At 35.9% G+C, this 19,701-nt stretch overlaps 1 protein-coding gene across 6 annotated transcripts in view; it reads right to left on the bottom strand.

The window, feature by feature from the left end:
• RIPOR2 (RHO family interacting cell polarization regulator 2) overlaps positions 1-19,701 on the bottom strand; it is a 77,058-nt gene that overhangs the window by 43,120 nt on the left and 14,237 nt on the right. The window contains exons 1-2 of one of the 6 annotated variants that reach the window (XM_058177696.1): positions 18,225-18,241; positions 16,105-16,184 (exon numbers count right to left, since the gene is read on the bottom strand). The exons of 4 other annotated variants lie outside the window; for them this stretch is intronic. The gene's annotated coding sequence lies outside the window, so the exon portion shown is untranslated. Of the gene's footprint in view, positions 1-16,104; positions 16,185-18,224; positions 18,242-19,701 lie in introns of those variants that run through there. One more of the 6 variants, XM_058177694.1, reaches the window with a different exon arrangement.

Here is a 19,701-nt window from a genome sequence, read left to right as displayed (position 1 = left end):
TCATGTACATCTCATGCATGATGAAAAGGGCAGAGCTTTGCTCATGCCTCCCATCCTGACAACTGAGACGGAATTCTAATGATTCCTATATTGTTGCTAATGACTGGGCTCTAGTCCTAATTGGCTCTGCCTGGAGTAGAAGATGATAATATTTTAATCATAAAAAGAAATGATGGAGAAATATCCTTATGATGATTCTGCTACTCTGGGGGTCCTAAAAATAATCTAGAGGGCTATGTTTGTGTCAGAGCAACATGAAAGACATAGATCACCACCCACCTGTTTCTGCACAAGTGGTGGCATATGGATAATTCGTCAATTAACAGCAGAGATGTACTGGGATTTTATAGATAGAAAATAAAATAAAATCTTGAAATACTTAATGTGTACAGTACCTTTACTGAATACATATTCTTTGGGCAAATTTGAATTGTTTTGGGCATAAAAAATGGAACTGGAACCTGGTAGAGACTGCACTGCTGTTATCATTCAAACCATATTCAGAATCTTAAAAGAAACTGTAAAACTTTGGCTTTTTAGTATTTTACACTGTTTTGGTTGTACTCCTAAAATAAGCTCCTAAAAGCTGTCCTGAATTCAAAGGAACTTTAAAGACATCAAAGATAAGCTTGATTAATGTTATGACAGTTCTAAAATTCCAATGCAACTTTTATGACAGAAGCAGCATTTTAAAATGAATTATATAAGATATCTCTCAAAGATGTTCCTAGGACAGCTGAAACTGGGTTTTTCTGAGATTGTCAACATTACTTTCTACTATCTGTATAGTAGATAAATCCATATAAATGTAATATAGTAGTATATCCATACTATAGTATACTACCATATACTATAAATCCATTAGTCATGTTATAATCCAAATTTCCAAACTATTTTTTATCTTAAAATAGACCAAAATGGGTAACTTTTGGAACCATCCTATTTGTAAGATGTATGGATTCCTATATCTATTCAACTTGAACTCCCAACAGATTCCAAATATAAATTTATTTAGGGTCACAGTATGTCACATTAACAGTTACTGAGCTGTTGCCTGGCTTATATGAGTAGCATTCTATTAAATGTTTACTGTAAATGTATTTGTTAAGAAAAATAAGCTTAGAAACTTTGTCAATTGTAGAAGTTCAATGGCAAGAACTTTCTACAGCACATAAAACAGAAGGATAATCAGGAAAGGTTGTTAGTCATGAAGAGCTAAATTGCATATGGTAAGCTGTTTCACAGTCAAAAGTCTCTTCCTGTCAAAATAAAATAAAACAATGCCAACATCATGTGTTCCATCATGTTCGTGTTAAAGCACATAAGGAACAGGAGGCTCATAGTTGTTATAAAATGGATATCTGCCAAATTGAAGCGAGATGTTTGCAAGATAATGAGTGAAAAATCAGGAGAATAATTTATGTACAAGAAAATAAAGAAATTTAATAAAAATAATTTTATAAACAATTGACGTAATCATCAACAGAAAACCAAAACTAGAAAAAGGCAAAAGAATACATACATACATACATACATATGTATATTATTGCTGTTGTACAAGCATTACACTTAAGTGTTTAATTTTTATTTTTTCTTAGTCACTATATTAAATATTATTTTTTGAATTTTCAAGACTTAAATTCTTGATAATCTAACTGTCAGGGTTCCAAGGAACACCCCCAACGAAATAAAGCTCTGAGGCTTGAGGTTCTTTTTGCTTCTTAACTGCCACTAAACTGCCATTAAACGAGTCATTTCACAAAGAAAGGACCTGAACTTGAAAAGAAACCTCCAATATGGAAATCTCCAAGTAACTTCATCAGTCAAAGTAAAAATTACTTAGGCAGAGACTCAGAGAATCATTGGAATATACCAATTCTTGCCATACCAACTGCAGGGGTTTCTCCCCAAAATATATTTCAATATGTCAATGATGACTGATAAGGTTACTTGGATGAGTAATGAAACATTTCAGATTAATAAACTTTGGTCCAGTTCCCATGATTTAACATTTTTAGATATTTTTGGCCTGGATGATTGAGTCTTCATAGACATATTGATATACATTTTGGGGAGAAAGCTCTGCAGTTGGTGTGGCAAAGGTTAGTACATTCCAATGACACTCTGATTCTCTGCCTAACTAATTTTTAATTTTGACTGATGAAGTTGGATAAATAACATCTCAGATTAACAAACTTTGATCCAGTTGCTATTATTTAATCTTTTTAGATGAAAGCTCCAATATTTTTTCAAATCTTAGGATCCTCCTGAATAGAGTCTGAACATAATTGCTACCAACTTGCCTTCCATTGAGGACCTGTATACTGCACGAATCAAGAAGAGGGCCGTGAAAATATTTGTAGATCCCTCGCATCCTGGACATAAACTGTTACAACTCCTACCCTCAAAACGACGCTACAGAGCACTGCACACCAGAACAACTAGACACAAGAACAGTTTTTTCCCGAAGGCCATCACTCTGCTAAACAAATAATTCCCTCAACACTGTCAGACTATTTACTGAATCTGCACTACTATTAATCGTTTCATAGTTCCCATCACCAATCTCTTTCCACTTATGACTGTATGACTATAACTTGTTGCTGGCAATCCTTATGATTTATATTGATATATTGACCATCAATTGTGTTGTAAAAGTTGTACCTTGATGAACATATCTTTTCTTTTATGTACATTGAGAGCATATGCACCAAGACAAATTCCTTGTGTGTCCAATCACACTTGGCCAATAAAATTCTATTCTATTCTATTCTAATTGGTCTAGAGATCTTACTTCATTAAAATGGTTCATTTTCAAACTGAAAACAAATATGATGCAGATCCTATTTCCAAAGTACTTAGCAAAAAGGTTACAGTAGCTAGTAGATAATTCTTCTGAGACATTATTTCCTCACAGGGAAATAATGGTATTCCACATGTGGAAAACTCCTGGCATTTCACTATACTTACCATTACTGGTGCAGCTTCTAAGATGATCTCTGTGTGATTTGTTGACCATCTTCATTTTTGCTAACCCCAGTCCAAGGAGTTCTTGTGGAATTTCATTTCTGAAAAACTTCTCAGTTAAATTAAGGTGCATCCCAGGAACAGCACACAGAGAGAAGCCATAGGGGGACAATCCAATCTAGTATCTTTGTCATCTCTATATTCTAGGGATATTCCTCTATATTCCACAATCTGGCAGACTGCCAGATTGTGGGAAACTCCAAAAGAACTCTGCATCCATAAGGTGCTTAATGTGGATCATCTCCCAAACAGGTTGATGTTGCCACTAAGTCTTGATCTGACCATTATCAAGATACATTTGTATTTTCCCTGCTCCAAACTAAAAACACAGCAAGTTTGTAAACCTGGGTAGACGTCAGGTCATGCTGATGTGGAATAAGTCCATGGTAGTCATGGAAACCATGAAATCTCAAAACACTCCTGACCCTAAATCCAAGCATGGAGGTGGATGTTTCTACCAGGGAGAATCATTCACCAACAGTAAACCCAGCTTTATATGGAAATAACAGTAATCAAATTGAACATAAATGACCAAAATTAGGAACAATTCCTTTTTTAAAAAATAGCACACATGAAATACATTTTGTTAAAAAAAATCATTCTAGCCAGTATTATGCAGGAGTAGCAATGAATCCGGATGCATCTTTAAATTGCTGATGGAATCATTTCAGATAGATTACAGCTATCTGTAATCTATCCAGATTACAGACCACATTGTACATCAACTTCCACATTATCTTCACGTTCTCAACCATAACATCTACTGAAATCAGTTCCACAAGGATAGAAACATACATGCTGATACACATTGTATCTTATATGGCCATAAGTACAGAATACAGAATTCAGTACAAAAATCAGAAATACCAGGAAAGGGTTCACAACTATAATTAATTAATACCACAATTTTCATTTACAGAGGATATTCCAATATATGGCTCTTTAAATTTCCTTCTGATGCATTTTTATGACTGTAGTTGATCCTGTTTTGGTATTAATATGAAGCTCCCTGAAATAATCACATGCATTCATTCTTAATTCTTTGTTATTTCTACATTAGTGCATCTATTTAATGAAGACTCTGAATAAAAAATTTAATTCTATTTCTTCCCTTGGAGGGTTTAAAGGTAACAAATTGAAGAGGCTGAACTGTTCTGTCCTATCAATTATGCTGATGTTTATATTCTGTTGATTATGGCTAATTACTAGAATTACAACTATAAAAGTCAAAACAATAAAATCCTTCTGAAGGATTTGAAGAACTGAAAATATTACATACACTAAAATTCATTTACTAGAAATGAATATTATTTTACAGCTTAGCAAAAGAAGCTCTTAGCCTTAAGGTCCCATACATTCCCGTCTATACCATGTAGCACAATGATAATCAGAAATGGCAATAGTTGTAAATTCAACATCTATTATAATTATGATGGAATTGCATCAAATTCAGTCTAACTACATTTTAATAAACCTCCTTGAGATATTCAGATAAATGCATGGAGAATTCAAACTGCACAAGAACTGAAGCCGCCTCATCCCACCTACCAATCATGTTGCTGAAGGGAATATGTACATCATTTTTCTGCCCAGTTTGCCCCCATACAATCTGTTAAATGACTTAAGAGGGCTCAATAATTGCTCTAATCCCCAAATCCCTTATGGACAAAAACATTAGTGATCTGCGGAGAAGTAAATTTCACACATACAACAGGATATTTGAGCAGACTGGCTAATTCAAGTGAAGCAATTAGGAAAATACTTCTAAATGCACACTGGCATCTTTTCAGAGCTTTGGTTCAGATGGATCATATGATACAATTTCTATGAGACGCTGGACTAAAGTTCACAAAATATCCTTATTATAAAGGACCCCATGAATTCTAAAACTGCAGAGATGTAATAAACAATTCCACAAAAGTCAACTGAGTGACACTGTACATACTTGAAGAAGGAAAAGAGGAAGAAGAGGAGAACATTGGTCGTTCTGAATTATAGATCTCTCTCTCTCACACAAATACACACACACATACACACACACACACTTACCAGTTGCTGAAGGCAAAAATCCCTTCAAGAAATTTTTATACTGAATACACTTTTTTGAAAGAGAAGCAACATAACTAATGTTGTAGACATATCGTTATGCAAATTATCAAATAAGTGTTCTTTTCAATAAATGTTTAAGTAGTAGTAGAAGAGGTCTTAGAGAAGATCTTTTGAATTTTTCCACTACACTATCAGGAATGTTCTCAATCTGATTTTACAGCGACTCTGAGTTTCTATAACTTAAGTATATGGCTCCCAAGATTACTTTAACAACTGCTGTACAAATTCAAAATGATTCGAAATAAAAAAAATATCTAGAGGGAAGTAATGTTTGCTTTCCTCTATTAGGATTAATACTAAATAACTAGAAATAAAGTTACTGCTGGAAGCTAGCACACTTTGCCATTTTTCTTTCAATTTGATTAGTAGGATTTAATAAGATAAGACTGGCATCCTTGGATAAAGATAGAGATCTGACTCCCATTAACCAAACTTTCTTTCTAGTTCTCCTGCTTGCTATCTCATCCAGGAAAAACCATCTATCCAAATTACTGTGACTGATCTCTGGTACACACAATACATCTTCAGCACAATCTTACTGTATAGATGACTGAGGATGCCTGTACATATATCTGCAAATAAAGTGTTCACCTGAAACTGATTGCATATTAGATCTGAAAGCCAAGCTAAAGAGACTCTCTTGAAATTTCTCTAGGTAGAATCTAGGAGCACACAATTGAAAGAAAAAAAGCATAAATCTCTTCTTCTGGGATCACCTTCCTAGGTATGCCTAGGAAGGTGATCCCAGAAGATGAGATTTATGCTTTTTTTCTTTCGATTGTGTACCCCTAGATTCTACCTTGTTCTCTGTATCTCCAATGAAGCTGCTGGTAAGATCACCTAAAGTCTGGAATTTTTCTTTCTCTTTAATTTCTATCTTGAACATGAGAAATAGCGGAGACCTTGAATTGTAGTTACTTGACTGGAAGAATACAAGTAAGATTTAATTAAAGTAAGAGGAAAGTATTTTAGGAAGCCCTCTATTTTATAACTGTAGATATACCGGTATTAAAGGACTTGCTGTTTCTTGAAAGACTACATTCCTAAAAAAGGGATAATCCCGATCTGCAATTGTTCGTTATTGTATACGTAATTACATTTTTAAAGGAAATATTTTAACAATCTGGTGTGCTAAATATACCTTCTAGAAATCACATTAGCCCTTTTTATTCATGCCAAGGTCACATTATGATAATACATTGTACATAAGATTGCCTTTTTAAGTATGTATGAAAATTTCAACTGATCCAAAATGCAACCACCAACTCTTTGACCAGCATGTAAAATGGAGTATACACATCCAATTTTGTACATTTTTGCAATATCTATATGTCTTTTTAAGGATTAGCTTAGGGCTACCAGTTGCTTAAGACCAGGAAAAATTAGCTTGTTGAGGCAAATCAATCTGTCCTCTGTAACATAATAATGAAGAAATATAACAATGGCAGGCACTGAGGGAATGCATGTGGGTTACCGTAGTAACTTGCATTCAAGAAGACAATTGCTACCTATGAAACATGCAAATATAGTGAGTAATAAGTGTATTATTCAGTGAATTTGTCCATTACATTTGTTTATGTAAGAACATGCTATTGCCAATTAAGAAACACAATATTTATCAAACAAGTGGAAATATTTTGATCCTAAAAGTTCATTTTTAAAAACTATACAGCATATAACATAGTTCTTTGTTGGTGAAATTATGACATATTATGAGATAAATATTATCAAGGGGTACCAGCTTCAAATGCATGTCAAATACTCTTATGATTTGTTTCACCTTAATATTGTAAACATCTCGTGAATATTACTAATATGTTAGATTTTGGAATCCTGTACATCATTTCTTAACTCTTTAAGAATTTCTTTCACATAGATACTGAAGAAAGATTAATATGGAAACAATAGGTGAGAATTAACCATGATGCAGAAAACGGGTGCAAACATGAAAAGGGTGAAAATCTCAGGAGGTATACTGCACTGTAAGTGCTAAAACATGTGAATTTAGCAGATTTAGCATCACTGCATGTGTAAAAAAGCTGATTTACATACAATTTAAATAGGAAAAAAATCGGTGCGTGCTTGTATTAGCAACTGATAAGGACAGAATCATTTAAAAATGTGGCACAATTGTCTCATTATCTTAGAAATAAAATTCATGGGAGTATCTAGTTCGCAACTATTGTTGTTCCTTCACCTTCACCAAAAGAAAAGTTTGGATGGTGGCGTTCAACATATTGGGTCGAGAGATGCTCTTTTTCTGAGAGGGCACCCCACCTTCTCTTCCAGGGCAAAAGGTACTGCTTCCTTCATGAAGAGGTGTTTATCACACCTGAAATACAACCATTCACACCCACCAACTACCCAAAAGCACCAGAAAGCTCAGGGATTCAGCCTCAGATGGCCAAAGTCATGCCTGAATTGAATTGAATACTTTATTTGGTCAAGTGTGATTAGACACACATGAAATTTATCTCCAGTACAAGAACACTCAATGTACTTGCAAAGAAACAGATGATGATGATGATGATGATGATAATAATAATACCAATAACACACACACACATAAATACATATATATATATATATATATGCACACACACAGACACACATGACAGAATTGCAAGAATTACATGTTCAATAGAGTGATGGCACGAGGGAAACAGTGTCCTTGTCTCAGGATGCAATGCCCTACAACGCCATTCTGAGGGAAGGAATTGAAAGAGTTTGTGTCTAGGATTGAGGGGTTTTGAGGTATTTTTTTCAGCCCTCCTTCTGATGCACGCAATATACAGTTTTCTATGGAAGGCAGTTATTCACAACTATTCTTTCTGCAGACTTGACTATCCATTGGAGTCTGCACCTGTCATGTTTCACTGATGCGCCAAACCAGACGGTTATAGAAGTACAAATGACAAACTCAATAATTCCTCTGTAAAACTGTATCAGCAACTCCTGGGCAGTCTGAACTTCCTAAGTTAATTCAGGAAGAATATTCTTTGTTGTGCCTTTTTAATGATGGTTCTGATGTTAAGTATCCATTTCAAGTCCTAGGAGATTATAGAACCCAAAAACCTAAAGGCCTCTTCTGCTGATCCCTTACTGTTGAATGTAGTAAGGGGGGGGCGGAATTATCTGATTCCTTGAAACTTACCTTCTTCCATGAAGTCCACAATTCAAAATAAAACCCTGGTATCCTCAAAGAAAGTTATCACCTCCTCAGACAATGTTCAAGTCAATAGAAGCAAATTTTCTGGCAAAATTTTAAAAATCCCTCACGGCATCTGCAGAAAGATTATCCTATCCACCGCTTTCCACAAAAGGTGAATTACTGAACAACGCTGCTAGACAACATTCTGCTGATGTAATAGGGCAGAGTACTATTGCTTTTTCGCTGCCATTAAGACAATCTACCTTAAGATGGGTTCTTACCTATGAATTATGGATCACCTGCTCTGGAAAGCAAAAACAGAATCCTTATCAAATGTTCCTTAAAATCTAACATGAATTAAGGTAACATAAACTACATCATTGATGCATTTTAGAATGCAATCAACTAGATTTTTTTTTAATTCTCTCCTGAATATAATGTAATATATATGTGATTCCGAGGACACAATAAAGTCCTGGATTCAGTACTGTGATTTGCAAATACACATATGTTTTCAAATGTAAGATATGGTAGTGTAATCTGCATATGCCACAGGATTAGTAATAAAAAATCTTTTCAATACAGGAACATGAGGATAAGCAAAATGTGGATTAACCAAATCTGACAGCATTTCTGATCACTAAAAGTTGCAGTCCTTATTTTGCATCTGCTTTATTGCTAAAGTAAAGGATGATGTGTTTTTTTGGGAGGGGGAACGACTAGATAAGTGGGACTAAAGATTGCAGAGTTCTGGTCTCAGTTTAGAAGTGACCTGAACAGCCAGATCAACCATCTGGTTGGGCTTGTTTGTTTTTGTTGTTGTCTAAGCAGTTGAATGAAGGCCCTTTGATTGCTGCTATTGTACCAACTTCCTGGCTTCCCTATTTTAACTGCTCAGTTCTGTGGCCTGGCTGTGGGTGGAGTTTCTCAGACTTATGAAACTGGGAGACTTTAAGATACTTCCTGTGGGTGTGTGGTCAGAGGCATCCTGAGGGTTAATGGTACCACAGCAACCATGGACTTCACCCAAGTTATCAAAGGCTGAACACATAACATTTAGATCTCTTTTTGCCTCGGAGCAGTGATATGAGAGATGCTAACGTCAGTCCTTTGTCACCTTACCTTACAGTTTTCCTACAGTTTCTCCCTGCCGCAGGGAGGTAGGACTCATTTGATTGGTCCACCCTTAGTATCTGATAGATTCTGTTGGGTTGCAGAGGTTTTTCTGAAGGTCTGATGCACAATTTGGCTAAGATCTTCATTGTCACTTGGATTGAGAGTATGACAATAGCCTAGAATTAGATTGTTCTTATATGGCTTCTCCCTATCTGTGGATTCTGGAGAGTCTCTTGGTTTTCAGAATAAATCCAGGAGATCAAATACCTAAGAACACCTAATGGAAGAAGATGAAGAATTAATCTAGCCAAACACAAATAACAGCCTATATAAAGGATTACTATATGCTGATAAGAGCAGCAAAGTGCGAGTATTGTTACAATGTGAGAGAAAAAAACTTTACATAAATCCCATTTCTCTATTATGCCAACTTTGTGCAAGGAAATAGAAAGGAAGGTTTCCATTTTCAAAAAACAAAAAAACAAAACAAACAAACAAAAAACAGATCCAGAAAATTACAGACCAATCAGCCTGACATCAATACCTAGGAAAAACCTGGAAAAGATAAGAAACAGATCTGCGAACACCTAGAAGCTAGCAAAGTTATAACTAAAGGCCAATATAGATTTGTCAAAAAAAGATCATGAATCAAATCTTAATTCATTTCTTTGACAAAGTGACTGAATTAGTGGACCAGCAAAATGCTGTGGACATAGCATACTTGTTCAAGGCAGACCACAACCTACTTCTTGGTAAGCTAGAAAAATATGGGATAGACAGCATCACCACCAGATGGATTCGTAATTAGCTGACAACCTGTACTCAAAGTTTAATGGAACTACATCTACATGGAGGGAAGTGAGCCATGGGAAACCCCAAGATTCTATCTTAAACTCAGTATCCTTCAGTATCTTCATAAACAATTTAGATGAGGGAATAGAAGGGGAACTTATCGAATCTGCAGAAGACACCAGAAAATAGGCTCAAGGTCCAGATAGATCTTGATAGACTTGACCAGTGGGCCCTATCTAACAAAAGGAAATTAAATTGTGAGAAAAATAAGGTTTTAAAGGTAAAGATAAAGGTTTCCCTCGCACATATGTGCTAGTCGTTGCCGAATCTAGGGGACGGTGCTCATCTCCGTTTCAAAGCCGAAGAGCCAGCACTGTCCGAAGACGTCTCCGTGGTCATGTGGCCGGCATGACTCAACACCAAAGGCGCACAGAACACTGTTACCTTCCCACCAAAGGTGGTCCCTATTTTTTCTACTTGCATTTTTACGTGCTTTCGAAACTGCTAGGTTGGCAGAAGCTGGGACAAGTAACAGGATCTCACCCCGTTACACGGCAGCACTAGGGATTCGAACAGCTGAGCTGCCGACTTTTTAATCGACAAGCTCAACGTCCTAGCCCCTGAGCCACCGTGTGAGAGGGATACTGGAGTCCTAGTGGACAACCATTTAAATATGAATCGACAATGTGCTGCAGCTGCCAAAAAAGCCAATGCAATCCCAAGCTGCATTAATAGAGGGATAGACTCAAGATCACGTGAAGTGTTAGTATCGCTTTATAAGGCCTTAGTAAGACCACACTTGGAATACCCCATCCAGTTTTGGTCACCACAATATAAAATAGATATTGAAACTCTGGAAAGAGTACAGAGAAGAACAACGAAGATGATTAGGAGGTGGAAGCTAAAACATAGGAAGAACCGTGGCAGGAATCAGATGTGTCTAGTCTAGTGAAAAGAAGGGGCGACATGATAGCAGTGTTCAATATCTGATGAGCTGTCACAAAGAGGGGGTAAAATCTATTTTTCAAAGCACCAAAATGGAAGACAAGAAACAATGAAATTAAGAAGTTAATCAAGGAGAGAAGCAACCTAGAACTAAAGAGAACAGTGAGAATAATCAACCAGTGGAACGGCCTGCATTCAGAAGTTGTGGGTGTTCCATTACAAGCGGCTTTTAAAAAGAGATTGGACCGCCATTTGTTTGTAATGGTATAGGGTCAACTGCTTGAGCAGGAGGTTGGACTAAAAGACCTCCAAGGTCCTTTCCAACTCTACTATTCTGTTAAAATCCTCATTTTGTTTCCAACCAGGGCCTGCAGTAATACAACTATTCTGTAGTAACTTAACAGTTCGGTTATTTTCTTGATGGTATCTTATAATTGCAAGTAGGTAAAGCATGTAGAAAATTTTCTGAGTTCTGGCTGGAGGAGGTTTCATTTTGCACAGAACAGTGCAACTGAACAGATAAATATGGCTGCTGGTTTTAACTTAATATTTACATGTTTATTTTACTGTTCTGATTGAAGAAGAAAATACAAATACTTTTCAGTGCCATTGTAACTTCGAACAGTCACTAAATGAACTATAGTTGAGGACTACCTTTACTGGAACTATTGGGGCATAGCCAAATATGGACAACCTTTTTCCCCACTTCTCAGCCAATTAATCACTTCCACACCTTGAGCTATTGAATGCTTCCCCTAATCAAGAAAGTAAGGAACAGCCCGTTTACTGTACTCCATCAACTACTTCCCACCCCACCCCCGACTTCTTCTGTACCTAAAAAAAACATAGTCCATAACAACATGGGTTTTAAATGAGTTTAAATTACAAAAGGAAATTTCCGTTTTTTATTGTGATTACTTTCTGCTGGGTAATCTTTTAAATAATGAAACAGAGCAAATGTAACCAAAATATCTCTAGCTCCTTGGCATTTTTAAAGTACTATGCACCCAGAATGCCTTGCTGTTCATTAAGAGGATTGTCTAATGAAAGCAGTCTCGACAATCGACTTTAAGGAATACCCTGCCTCTGCTACTACATATGTGACAGTACCTTGGAAAGCACTACAATATTCAGTTCCTTTGTTGTCTCTTGTCAGCTTTAATTCTTTATTCATTGAATGCTCATGAATACAAGAACACTTAGTCAGGCAAATGAGAACAATCCATCATTTCCCTCTATTTGAAAGTAATTATTAAAATTAACTTTCTTATTCATCATTTTGGAAGAAAAGGCAAGTAAAACGCCTATTTTCCTTTTTTATTTCAGTCTACCCAACTTCTCAAGTACAGGTAATCCTTTACAACAGTCCATTATTTTACTTTACCTCATAAAAACTGCTTGTTTTGAAAACTCAGTACAACAGTTAACAATGTAATGCACATGCATAATGTTAGCTCTTCCATTCATCTTGCTGTAATTTGTTGGCATGTATCATGGTCAAATCCATGTTTCTCAAATATCATTCAGAATATTTATTTCTTCATGAAGAAAACAATAAAAGAATTTCAACAGAGAAGAGTTACAAATTTATGTAGGTACATTATATTTTATGTTTAATTCAAAGCTCCTTTAACTTACTTTCAACAGTAATTTTTTTAATGAGCAGCATTAAAAGGGCTTTTTAGTTTTATTGAAGAACAGAAATGCTCAAATTGAAGCATCTGAATAATTACATATTACAACAAATTACTGCAACCACAAACACATAAAAGTATAAAGCATGATTAATAAGTTTCAGTGATACTGTTCACACTTTTTTTCTTCCTATTGTCTCCCTGCAAGTGCCGGGTCTGCCTTTTTCTTGGATCAAATAAGTTTTGATCCATTTGGTTGCAACAGGAATTGAACGACCAGTTTTCTGCCCAAGCTTGACATGAACTAAGAGAGAGTAACTGGCCCAAAGAAATCTAGCTGCCTTTCATATTTTAGGCAGGGCTAGAACTCACAGTCTCCTGGTTTCTAGCTGGGTCCCTTAACAACTAGATCAAACTGGTTCTCTAACTGTGTTCACACAATGTATTAATTAAATTCTTGGATTCACCCAAGACTCTAGCAGAGTTCAGATTATGTACCAAGCCACAAAGCCAACCAACAATTTAATGTATTGAGCAGTTCCTACCTCTATGACTACTATATAACTCAAGGGTAATTTATACCAGAACACTTCAACTTTGTTACCCTTGCTTATTGGCAGCATTGTTATCTGTACAAATCTAAGACAAACCTGTCAGCTACATTTTAACCAAACACATTATGCTTATCCAGCCATCACAGCTTAATACAACTGACTTGCACACACAACACATAATGCTTTTATTTAGCCACTGTGTTTTATTAACTGTAGTCATAAAGTTTTGTATATTGTTAACACAACCATTGGCTGGGTTCATAAATCACACTAATCCTTAATAAGGTTTCTTTGATTTTTGCTAAAATTGTATGAATTTAGGTATTGTAGTTTATGGTGTAGACCAGGGTGTCAAACTCGCGGCGTCACATTGTTGTCACATGACATATCGGAACTTTTTTCCCCTTTGCTAAAATGGGTGTGGGCGTGGCCAGAGTATGATGCATCCGGCCTGTGGGTTACGAGTTTGAAACCCCTGGTGTAGACTATCTTTAGTAAAATATAGATAAGCAAACAATGGCTTAGCATTTGAGACTAGAACCAATTTTGGTTTATGACAGTGGCAGATGGTCTACGGCCCATAGACACCAATGTGTTTGTGAGTATGAGTTCTTGAAGTCATCTGATTCTATACCTCAGTTCCTTAAATCTACTTTTTGGTAATTGGATGACTTGTATCTGGCCACTTCATTGGACAGCCACTATCTAAGGGCACCCAAAACATTCTCTCAAAATTCTAAATCTGTCCAGTGATGTGAAATGTTTGGGTAACTTTGTTAAATAATCTCCATCAACCAGCTTTCTTTCCAATGTGTCCAGACAAGAAATTCCAACACTCCCTCTCTGAAAAAGTCAGTTGTGGTCCCAACATACATAGAATGCACTAGTTGGAAAGAGGCCAAGAAAAAAAATGCTGCATTAGAATTAAGTGTCCCATATCACACTGTACATAATTATTTTAAAAGGAAGAAATATATATTTTCTTCATAACATGATGCATTTCAGCTACCCAAAGACATGCTCTGCCTCTTATACTGCTTGATAGTTTAACTTTCATTGTAGAATTGTGGCTAGAGAACAACATATTGACATACTTTTCCATTAACTTTGGTTAGGTGAGGATAGATAGTAGATACAGTATATTCTCTTCCAAACCATCTTACCAAATATAGCAGTAACCACACCTCTTAAAAAGCTACAAAGAAATGTGTGTACTCAGAGTATGGCTGAAGCAACAGCAGAGGAGGAAAGGAAAAAGAAAGTTAACATTAAAGCTATTTTCCTCTTTGAGAAACTTTGGGAAACCATCCTCACTGAAACGTCTCTGCTTTGTTTCCTTAAAAAATCTGTGTCTGAACCCTAATTGGCAGTGGACAAATGCAAATGACAATGTTTCCAATGATTCTATCTATTTCCTTAAACACATACATACATACATACATTCATACTAAATAAATAAATAAACTAACAATAATTAAATAATACAAAGTGTTACAAGATACACATTATGAAAAAATGGTGGAAAGTGGAAAGATAAATATACATAGGACTAAAGCCAGTACAACAAGGTCACATATTTCTTCAAAGTCAGTAAAAGCATTTTGTCAGAGTAGAAGAATGATAACATTCACATACGATTTTATGTTAGAAATTGGTATGAGTGTATTAAAGGATTTTATTGATATCCTGAATTTGCAGGGCCAGAACATAAGAAAACCTAAAACTAATTAGTGAAGGTATGATGAACAAGCTCCACTGAAGGATACATAATTCAAATATTGTTCTCTAAAAAAGCAGTCTACTTGTAGAGAAAGCATAATGCATAGAAACAGCTTTTTCAGAAATCAAGTAGAACATAATTAATTAATTATGATATTTTCTTGAAAATGGAAGCTTGACTTGGAAATTGTTTTGACAAATTGTGCTAAAAATTGGTAATGCTGTAATCAATTACTTTACCTTCTTTCATATCCTATGGGTGATCTGTTAATAACAACAGGATCTCAGGAGGTATTATATGTCTAATCTACGAATTTCAGAAAATAAAAAATAGGATCTATCAGTCACATTTATTCTAAAGTCAAAGCAAATCTATTCAGTTAAGATTTCCCCTTAAAACAAGGCGCATTACAGGCTAAAACATCAACTGGTTTTATAAATACAGTTACTGATTTTGCTATTGGAAAAAATAAAATAAAAACTGAAAATATTATTTCAATTAATACCCATGAAACGAATTTCAAATATTATCCCCTATGTGGTTGGTACATGTGCCTTTTCAGGCACAAGGACAGAGATAGGCTACCTAGCATATGATATGAAAAAGTAACTTTGCTATATTCAGTATGTCTTTTCACATCACTGACTACTTAGATTATAAATGTTTTAAACAGCTGTTACACACAAACACAGAGACATAATGCTATTCAAACACTAGAGAGAATTGCAATTATGCTGCATTTGATAGGCAACCTTTTCAATTGTTTTGCAATTAACTGAATGACTTCTCAATCTGCAAAACACAGTGCTACTAATATGAAATGCCATTTGAACATTCTTCAATAATCACAATATTTTCACAGGTGAATGTTTTATTAACAGCAATTCACATCTGAACATCGCAAAGATAAATACCATGCCAAAACATGCGGAAATAACTTTGACATCAAATACCACGACAGTATAGCTGCACACCTAGCAGTACAACATTTAAAAGGAGTGAGAAATAGTCCACGTGACAAGAGAAAAATTAAACAAAGGGAGAAACGTCACTCACCTAAATGTACTGATCCACACTCATAGTATGGTGGTTGAAAACAATGGACTGCAAACCCAAATTTCCTCTTCTACGTTTGACTGTCATAAAAAACAGAAGACTAGCTTAGCTTGCACTGCTGTCTCTCCTGTGCAGCTAATCCTGGCTGAGTGTTCCTCATTTAAAGGGAGAAAAAGACTACCCTACAGTGGAAGGGGGATGGAGGAGAGAGAGAGAAGAGAGAGAGAGAGAGAGCAGCAGCAGCAGCAGCAGCAGCAGCTACCAGCTTGTGCTCAATCAGTAGCTGCTCTGACTCACTCTGCTGCCAGCAGAAGCATCAGGAGTTCTGTTTCCCTGGTAAAGTTACAGTACAGAGAAGAAAGAATGTGTGTGTGTGTGTGTGTGTGTGTGTGTGTGTGTGTGGAGTGTAAAGCTGTTGCACAGTCTGACTCCAGCATCATCTGTGCTGAGAGTTCAAGGATCAGTGAAACAGCTGTTTGTCAGAGTCTTAACTAGCTCCTGTATGAGGAGAAGATCTTCTCCTTATCCTTTCATTTGATCACTCTAACATTCTTGTTTCCTTTACAAATATTTATGTAATGCAAGTCCCCCATACCTCACTGGAGCCTGGAGTTTATTTTTTACACATTGCCAGAGGGGATGCCACAGAAAGCCACCAAGTTCAATTTGCAACACAAGCAGTGATATAGCAGTTATCCCAAACCGTGTGTGTGTGTGATGGTACATTATTGATTTGGGTTGATGGTCATGGTGTTGAACTTTGTTGGTGGAAGCCATCCCGTACAATCAGAATTTTGGCTGATCTGACAAGAAAATATATCTCATTTTTAATCTGTTATTTGACTGCCTTATCTTATACATCTGGGCTGTAAATTCTTCAATGTGCATAAACTTTTCATGAAGTGCATATTCTGAGATAAATTCTACAATGGTACTGCTAATACTTGCTTACATTTGTGCCATCTAATGTATGACTTACAAGCTGTTTCTGGGTAGACTTTCCAGTGCCAAACGCAGAGCAGTCTTTTGTTTCTTTCTGTCATTCCTAGTGTTGCCACTTGGAAATGACATAAAAATGATAATTACCCTATTACACAAATGATAAAAATCATGCCAATTGCATACCATTTAATGCAACAGATACCCTTTCTCCAAACTAATCCATTAAATAAAGGTTTTATTGTGTTTGTTTGCCCTGCATTTGAAGAAAGTTGTTTCACATTATCTCTTCAATATTGCAGAAGGCTTGCCCTTACAACAATCCACATAAAAACATACCTTGCAGAGCTACTAAGATCATACTGCCAGAAGCATCCCCAAGGGTGTGGGAAAAAACTGGCAAGATGGTGGATGGAGCCTTGTGATCTACACCCTGGTTTTTCACGATAATGTAGGGCAAGGCTTTTGTTGCAAGGCTCTATCTGCCATCTTGTCAATTCTGTCTGCCCCACATACTCCACTGTTTTTCTATCCTTATGAAATTATATCCTCTACTGAGGAGTAATTTCCTACTCCATAAAAACCCAGGTCATTAACGATACTATCAAATGCCAGTGAAAGAACAAATACAAGAAGGAAGTTTGCTCTAAAACACTTGAAACAAAGCAAGATTGCCAAAGCAAATCTGGACTTTAAAAAAAAAAGTGGGTGGGGGTGGGGGTTGCTTTAAGTTTAATTTTGCTGAACTAAATGCTTTGTATCTATTAGAAAATTCTATCGTTCAGTATGTTATTTAGCTATACTGATGTATGGATTCCCTCTATGGTATTAGTGAGCCAAGCTAGCAGGCCATTATGGAAAGCACAACTTTTCCTTGCACATCTATCTTGGCCACACACCTGACAAGCTCACTACCCAAATGCCATATTCTTTAAAATCAGTTCTGATTTCTATTACCGGCTGTCATCTAGAATAATATATTTTAAAATACAGGAACATGGACTGCAGTTGATAAAAACATGATCCTTCCGATTGAAAAGGCAACCTTACTTTTCTATGCCCCCTAGGCATTGGTTTTCCAGCTCTGTAGCCTTGCAAATAATGCATTTATGATGACAATCATTTGTAGTGCTCTGTCTCCCTTCCCCCTCCTTTTTTTATGGCAGAAGGAAAGAACTCACAAGAGGGCTTCACAGAACTGCACATTCCCATTTCTCCTAACGCTTAGCAACCAGAGCAAGCAAGAGGATTCTTTGGGCACTGTATGTATCTGTGTGTGTGTGAGAGAGGGAGGGAGGGAGGGAGGGAGAGAGGGAGGGAGGGAGGGAGAGGGAGGGAGGCAGGAGAGAGAGAGAGATCTGTATTAGTATAATTAATGCACATGAATGATTTCTGGAACCCAGTTATGTTTTAAAATTTAAAAAAATGAGAGATGTCCAAAGATGATCTATGCAACCATACTCGTGTGATCTATTTATAAATATATTCTTAGGTTTTGTTTTCCCTGTTCTCCTGTGTTTAAATATAAATGAACAAGGCAATTTTGGATGGAGACGTAAGTATCTCTCAGCATAAGTGAAATTATAAGTCAGGGCCATTTGTATCTAAATCACATATTCAAAGCATAGTAAATAATACTACAGGTAACTACTTCAATCTGTTGCTTCTCAAACATAACTCCTCTAACGGTGCAAATTTTCATTTTGTCATCTGGAAATTTTGTCTGGAAATTATTGGTCTTCTGAAACATAATTTGGAAAAAGTTTGTAGAAATTTATTTACTTATATATCTTTATAAGCCCAGTTCACAAGACTCTGTGCAGTTTGTAAGAATCTTAAAATAGAATCTAAGCACTACAATCCATCACCTCAAACGTCTTACAAAATAATTATATCAAAATACAAAACTGTAATAAAAATATCAATGGCAGCCTGGTTTAACTATAAAAGTCTAAAAGAAGAAGAAAAATTCCTACAAATCCAGTATGTCTTCCAAAAACTCAATCACATCAAATCATTTTGATGATGGCCCTTTAAAAGGCCAAGAAAGAACCCTGCAGGAGAATGACCAAGGACAAGGTGTGTTCTACCACAAAGGGTTCACCAGAGAAAAATTGCCTTGATTTCAGTCATTGAGTGGATCCTAAGCATCTCCTCCCTGGAAACAAATCCAGAAAGGCAGAATCGGCCAGGAGGTGATGGTCGCTAACATTTCCTGAAGTAAAGCCATAAAGAGCTTTATACGTCAAAACCAGCATTCTGAAATAGACTCAGAATCCTGTAATAAAGAAATTGACTTAAAAAATCCCTAAATTCTTAATTAAGAATAAATAATGTTTAAAACTGAGGTGAAAAACCTGATTATATAATATGAAATAGCATCATTCACTTTTACTGTTCTGAAATAATTAGCTTTATTTTCTTTGCTCATGTACAGTGATGAATACTTTTTTATAATAATTTTATTAAGCATTACAGTTAAAATGACTAATACAAACTGTAAAATAAATGAATAAAAATTAGAAAATGCAGAATAGAAAGAAAAAACGAAAGGAAAAATATTTAAAGAAATAACTCCCCTTTCGTAACAAGAAGTAACAACCATTTTAGTAACTTATCAAATTCTCCTAAAGTACAACAAACGATTTCTTCTTCCCA

This window comes from Ahaetulla prasina, chromosome 3 (genome assembly GCF_028640845.1).
Source record: "Ahaetulla prasina isolate Xishuangbanna chromosome 3, ASM2864084v1, whole genome shotgun sequence".
NCBI classification, from domain to species: domain Eukaryota; kingdom Metazoa; phylum Chordata; class Lepidosauria; order Squamata; family Colubridae; genus Ahaetulla; species Ahaetulla prasina.
The sequence above is the reverse complement of the archived record's forward strand: the minus strand, read 5'-3'. Positions and strand labels throughout refer to the sequence as shown.